General features: G+C 43.5%; 1 long non-coding RNA gene across 1 annotated transcript; it reads left to right on the forward strand.

Annotated features, from left to right (window-relative positions):
- The first annotated feature begins 24 nt into the window (after positions 1 to 24).
- On the forward strand, positions 25 to 6600 carry LOC108446938. The gene is made up of 2 exons (XR_001862280.1): positions 25 to 3959; positions 4660 to 6600. It is a non-coding gene; the product is annotated as an uncharacterized LOC108446938 (long non-coding RNA).
- Positions 6601 to 6850: the final 250 nt, after the last annotated feature.

The following is a 6850-nucleotide window of genomic DNA, read 5'->3' on the forward strand; positions in this document are numbered from 1 at the left end:
CCGGTCCCAGCCCAGAAGGTAAGATTGTCACTCAAAGCTCACAAGAGTCCTCGAGGATGCCTTGCTGTGTGGAATGTTCCACGGGGCTTTAGTTGTTCCTCTGGCATGTACTGCAAACATGCATCACTTTCTGCCTGTTGTTGATGTTGCACAACTGTCTCATGCAGCCTTACTGAAAAATGGATTTAACGGTGGCCTCAGTGATGCTCCCAATAACAGGGTTGCTGCAGCAGGAAATGGGAAAAGTCGGATTGCACACTAAAAAATATATATGGGGAACAGCTGGCAAAGATGTCAGTGAATATATTCTCCAAACTGCTGTTTCTGTAGCTCCCTCCAGTGTCTTATGTTGCTTCTCAGGATTTAGTCCACCATCAGAGTATTCAGAGTATTCTAACCAGACTAATAAACTCCTGTTCTCTGGTTAAATAGTCCCTGTTGCCATCAAGGGTGATCTGATCCATACAGGCACCTGCTGATTAAATAGCACATTCAGTGGATGTGTGGGTATTTGCTGCTGATGCAAGTAGTCAAACTTACACTCCAGAGTTAGGAGACACTGAGAATTTGCAGGGATTTTTTTGTTTAACTGGGATTGTTTTGCAGGGAGGTGTTCACCTCTTGTAAATGCTGATTTCAGTTGCTCCAGGAAGACCTGATTTTTTGGTAAATGTTATTTGCTAAAAAATAAACATTGAAACAGTTGATTGAACACTGACAAGAATAAATGGTGATTTTTATAATGTAGGTATAGTCTGAAGGGTAAGACTTTTGGGGGTCTTGTAAGCTTTGTCCCCTTTCCTCTAAGCCATCAAAAGAACTATTTCAGCTGAACTTAATAAAAGCAGAAATTGTATATATCAGGTGACTTCTCCAATGGCAGGAGCACTTTCTTGGCTTAAAATGTTGCAGTCAGATTTTGTGAAAGGCTTAAGATTCCCTCCAGAGGGAGTAAAGGGGAAGTGAAGGTGAATTGGTTCTCCCTTTATGAGCTCTCTGACTGTTACAGTTCTTTGCTTAATGTTGTTTGTGTGAGTAGGTAGCAACAGAAGCCATAATATGTAGTATTTAAAATGCTTGAATGAGATCAGGACTTTGTGTTTTGGGGCCAACTTGGATGAATCTGCAAAAGAAAAAGTTGTCCTGGTTGCACATTCCCATGATTTCCCTGTAGTTCTGTGATTCTATGGCTCAGGGAAGGTGACTGCCCTGTTTACTTCAGTCTTCTAGCCCTAAATGATGATTTAAGAATTGCTGTTTCTTCATTTTACAGCTTGCATGAGTGAGAGGAAAGCTGGAAAGCACAATTCCCGAAGGCTCAGATTGAACTCGGCTAAACTCCGATTTTTCATTTCACTCTTGGCCTTCCAGCAGTCACAAGATCAACTCATGACTTGATCTCAGTATACATAATGTATTGGAAGGGATGGGAGGTATTTAATTGTTGTGGGCACTTAGCAACCATTGTAGGTTAGGTCTGAAACGAGCATTTTTTTAATATATTTGAAATAACTTCCGGGGGTAGGAAGTGACAACCTGCCGCTGATGTGGTGATCCAAGCTCTGTGACTCCTGTTACTGGGGTCACAAAGCTAACTAAAACCAAGCTCCTTCTGGGGGAAAACAGGGGGATGGGTGTTAAATGTGTTTGATTACAGCAGGATAAAAATAATAGAGTCAAATGGAGTAAGTAGTGAACCTGGAGTCTGCTGCAGAGGAGCAGCAGATGTCCATAAACAGCTCCTGAGTATATCTAATCCCCAGTTTTCACAAGGACATAGCAAGTAGCAGCTATTAAAAATCCAGACAGTAAAAAGGCTACAGATTGAGTTTGGCTTAAAAGGAAAGGTGTGTTTCCAGCTACAGTGTCACTCAGGTAGTGCTCTGCAGCAGCCTGACATTCCTCACTGCCTGCCTGGGCAGGGCCCAGTTCTCCTGAGGCTTCACTCAGGTGACCTGGCTGCAGCTACAGTCAATGGTCAGTGTTTGGGGTGGGATTTTTTTTTTTGCTGTTTGTAAAATTCTTCTGGCAAGGAGACCTTTTGTCTCCTGCAGTCATGGAAAATGTGTTCACATTCTACCTCAGCGTGTCAGGCATCAGGCATGTCCAAATTCATCCTGTTAACTGGACACTGAAGCCAGGAGTACTGCTGTGGTAGGACTAAAAGTGTGTTTACATTAATAAAATAACTTTTCAAATGTTATTAAATAGGATCTTAGTGCACAAAGGTGTTAATGCTTGCAGGGGAATTAGTGAAGACCTAAGCATAAGCACATGGACTTGTTTGGTGTCAGAAGATTTTTGCAGTGGTCACTCTTGACAATCATTGGTAGAACCTTCATTTCCATTCCTGTGTCCCCATGTCTCTGCACAGCCTGTGATTGCCTGGACTGGGTCTCACAGACAGGGGAGAACTGTGTGAAAACGTATAAACTTAAACCTGCTCTACAGAGCATTCAGATGACCTGACAAGTCTGCACTTGCCAGCACCATCTTGGAGCGAGGAGCTTTCTGCTTTGGGAATTAATGGATGGAAATTAATTAGATGGAAAGAGCTATCAGAGTGCAGAAAGAGTTCCTGTGTGCTCTGCAACCATCCTTAGAAGGTGCTTGCAATGGCATTTCCTGTCGAACTCTTTTGTGTTGATGCAAAGAGGAATGGTTTGTTTTCCTGTTGAGGAAAGTACTTGGGTATAGTGAACACAGACCTGATTTCTATAAATATTTCTATCCATTATTGAAAACCCCAGCAAGTTAATGCTATGAATAAGCTGAACAAACAGGTGAAACCAGCTTGGCTTCTGGAATATTTTTTCTCATATCCAGGCCCTGCTCTGGGGGAAGCCCAGGGGATGTCTCTGTGTCCAGCTGTAGCTGTGACCATTCGTGCAGTTTACAGGTGAGATCCCCAAAGCCCTGACACAGGTGCTTGCTCTGGAGCCCCTGATCAAGCCAGTCCTTGTCACTCTTGGCTAATGGAACCAAGACAGTGCTGCATAAGCAGATGTCCTGAACAATCTATTTATTACATTTATTACCTTCATAGCTATGTTCTGACATTTTTATTAGGCTGTCTGGAGGCTGTGGAGCTAAACTGGCCTGCACATCTCTCCTGTCCCCAGACATGCTGCTGCCACACTGAATACACTCTTAATGGAGCATCTGTTTAACGAGCTCTTTGCAGCATCCCGAGGTTGTTAAAATTTACCTAAAACTCACGTGTATTGAGCTGTGAGTTGTGTTTACACCCGCTGAGGTATTGACATTCAGGTTTTGTGTGCTCTGTGCCAAGGTTGCAAGGATTCAGCATCTTTGTTTTGCTGACCAACAACATCTCCGGGGCCAGCGAAGCAGCAGTGCTGCAGCTGCGTTGGATTTGCTGTCAGGATCTGCTGCTTGCTTTTTGGGTTTTATGTTTTAAATGGTGCCTCTATTTCCACACTATCATGATTTTACCACTTCTGTGTGCCTTGAAACCACTCTGGTTGCTGAAATGCAGCATTTGAGGCTGCTCAGTAACTCTTGCATATAAAACTGGGTGAACTGTATTGCCTAGTGAGGCTGCCAGGGACTTCAGAGGGATTCTTTGAACTTTTATGGTCTGGCAGTGGGTCAGACTAAAGTCAGTTTGCTCAGGTAAAGCTGAGGAGCCTGTCGTTCCCTTCAGGTGCCACAGAAGGTGATTACATCCTCCTTGAAATCTGGGGCTTGTTACCTGAAAATGTTCTCAGAAAGTGCTTGTCCTTCCCTCTTCAAGTGGAGGCAAGAGTGTGGTGTTAAATTATAATTTAAAAAGAAAAAAACCCCACACCTTTTGCAGCACAAGTATGGTTACCTTTTGGTTTGTTTTTTTTTTTAGTCAAAATAGTTCCTTCCAGGAGTGAACTGGGAAGGAAAGCAAATCAGATTATTGCCATGATAACAGTTGGATGTGCCAAGATGCCTCAAGGTCTCAAGCTGTGAGTAAATACTTTTGTTTTAGGAGCGGAAGACCACAGTCTGATGCAGGAGCTGATGGTTTATAGAAGTATAGACGTTGTTTTTCAAATAGTAAGTGAAATAGGTGCATGTGCTTCCTTCTACAGGACAGCAGCTCAAGAAACTGTAAGCCAACCTGTTTGATTTTTAAACTGAAACCCGTTGTAAAATGTGTATTAGTCCCTGTGAGAAGTGGGGGGGTGATCGTGTGATACTGAGTTGACTGCACTTCCGAAGGCTCATTCACACTCCACACTGAGATGTGTGGATCTGCAGCATCCTGTGACAGCTGTGACTTTTGGAGATGTGTATCATCAGCATTTGGTGCTCCTGTGGCAGGCTCCTGGCACTCCTGGTTAACCTTAAAACCTATCTGGTGTTACAAGAGACACTTCCAAAAGCCGTGCGTTGGGAGTTCTGGCAACTAAACCTTCCTTGTGCTGCCTTTGCTTGCTGCTGCAGCTGCCAAACATTTACTCTGTTGGTACTTGAACCAACCAGCTGGGTCTTTAATGGGTGTGCAAGACAGTTTGTTAACTCCAGATCTTGAGTAAGAAGGGACTGTGTGTGGTGTACAGGAAAACGTGTGTTTATCCGTGCTGGAGATTACTAAGCTCTTGTAGTATGAACCTTATCTTTAGAATGTGTTTCCTGAATTCATCTTTCTGTCTTTCCTTTCAGTGACAGCTCAGCCTCTCTCTGGCATTTACCACAGCTGCTTGGGGAAGAGTGTAATACCGAGATAAAGAACAGTTCTGGTCATCTGCTAGCTCTGCTGACCACCAGAAAAAGTTCTGTGGGCCACGATTCATTACAGTGGCCTTTATTTTTGAATACCAGCTCTTTTATCACTAAACTGTGAGCAAAGGTATTGAACTGGCAGTAAAATTTGGGTTTATTAGATTAGTAACAGGTATCTTCAGGGCTAGTTCACTGCAAGGTCTGTGTTTGTGGTTGCAACATGTCCAGTCCGATGACATACTTGTGGACCACAATAATGTGTGAGATGATTTCAGGTGTGATCTTCAGGCTGAAGTATCAAGCAGAGTAATATCATTGCATTGCCAAATTACCGGGTAAACACAGGGAGCTCGCTCAAAATCTGAATGCTTATGAAAAGTGGTTTTGCATTTGTCATTCTAAGCGTGTGAACAGAGGAGAATGAGGAACAGGGCAAGGACAAACGGGGAAGTAAAAGGAATGAAGGTGGGTCAGATCCTTCAGCTACCAAAAGGGTCTAGAGTCCAGAACAGCTGCTCCCATGCACTTGTGCTCCTTCAGAGGTTCACAGAGGAGGGGCTGACCAGGAGGTGCCTTAAGGATTCCATACGTGCTTCTGTCTCCTGCTGAGCATGAACCAGGTGCTCTAAGCTAGAGGAATAGAAAGGGAAACTCTGAAATTCCCTTTCCTGGTGGGACACCTTCACAAGACTTCAAAGTTAAACATGAATCCTCAAGAGTTTTCAGCACTTCATGGATTTCAGACACTTAAATGTATTTTGATAATCTGAGCCAGGGTTTCTGGACTCATTGCCATTCAGCTCTTTGGTGTCTTTGCATCAAAATCATTCCTTTATAAAACTGGGGGAGTGGATGGTTTGACAGTTGGGAGGATTTAGATCTTTCTTTCCCACAGGTCACTGAAATAATATGTTACCTCCACTGGTGTTGCTTGTTGAGAGCAGACATTGCTGCTTGTATCCCTTTTCCTGCTCGGGTCCCTTCAGTCATCTTTGCTTCAGCTCTGTAAAAAAGGTGTAATTGAGCATTGACTTCTCTGTGTCAGACTCTCGAAGATTTAATGATAAGTAAACTATACAGTGATTGGATGTGGGGCTGGTGAGGGAAGGTTTTAATGAACTGATAATATTGCAAAATAGGTGTTGAATTCTCAACTAGGCAGCCTAATCATCGATCATGATGGGCAGCTGACCAAAGGGCTTTAAAAGCAGGGGTTTGTTCTTTCAGTGATGCTTATCTCCCTACTCCTGTACTCGTCTGATTTCTTTGCTCAAGAACTGGAAACAGAAATACTCTTTGACAGCTTAAATAACCAAATTTAGAATGTGGCTTCCTGTTCTGACTGGTTCTTCAGGATTAAAGTACAGTTTTGCGTGCTTTCCCTGTTCCTGTCTCCTCCTGCCTTTTTTTGGTTTTTTTTTTGTTTTGTTTTGTTTTGTTTTGTTTTGTTTTGTTTTAACTAGATACGGGCTCCTTTATAATTACTTGGTTAAGTTTCCCTGGCCGTGTGTAATACAGCTGGTGTGTGTAAGCTGTGCCTTGGTGGGTGGTATGTCTGTTAATCACTGGGAAAGCTTTGTGTCTGTGCTGTACTCTATCTCGTTCTGCCCTGCGTGCATTGGCTTGTTTATGATCGCTGCTACTGAAATTGCTTCATGTTTTCCTGATAAATTGGGCTGAAGAATGCAGAAGGCTTCGTCTCCCATGCTAAAAACATCCAGAAGGCTTCTGACAGATCAACTTCTCCTCTGAGGTGCGGAGGTAGCAGCAGGAGATGACTGCAGGAGGTGCTGCTTTCAGCCACTCAGTCTCTACCTGTTTACAGGTTTGCTGCACTAATTTAAGGCTCTTCCCAAATAAATCATCTATTTGGACCCTTAATCCGCTCAGACTCATCTGTCAACTCTGTTCAGTGCTTAAAGCCACATGTCCTCACAGCAAAAGGATTACTTAAGTGACTTCCCACCAAAAAAGCAGGGTCATCAGGTCCTTTGACCCTCAAAGAGCTCACTGTGGCACCAAAGTTTTCAAGGCTACCCCTTAGGACCCTTTTCCCATGAGAGCTGATGTGGCGACAGCTGCTTTTGTGGGCAAAGATTGAGTGTAGCTGCCGGTGAGAAAAACAAAGGAC

This window comes from Corvus brachyrhynchos, unplaced genomic scaffold (genome assembly GCF_000691975.1).
Source record: "Corvus brachyrhynchos isolate BGI_N302 unplaced genomic scaffold, ASM69197v1 scaffold145, whole genome shotgun sequence".
NCBI lineage: Eukaryota > Metazoa > Chordata > Aves > Passeriformes > Corvidae > Corvus > Corvus brachyrhynchos.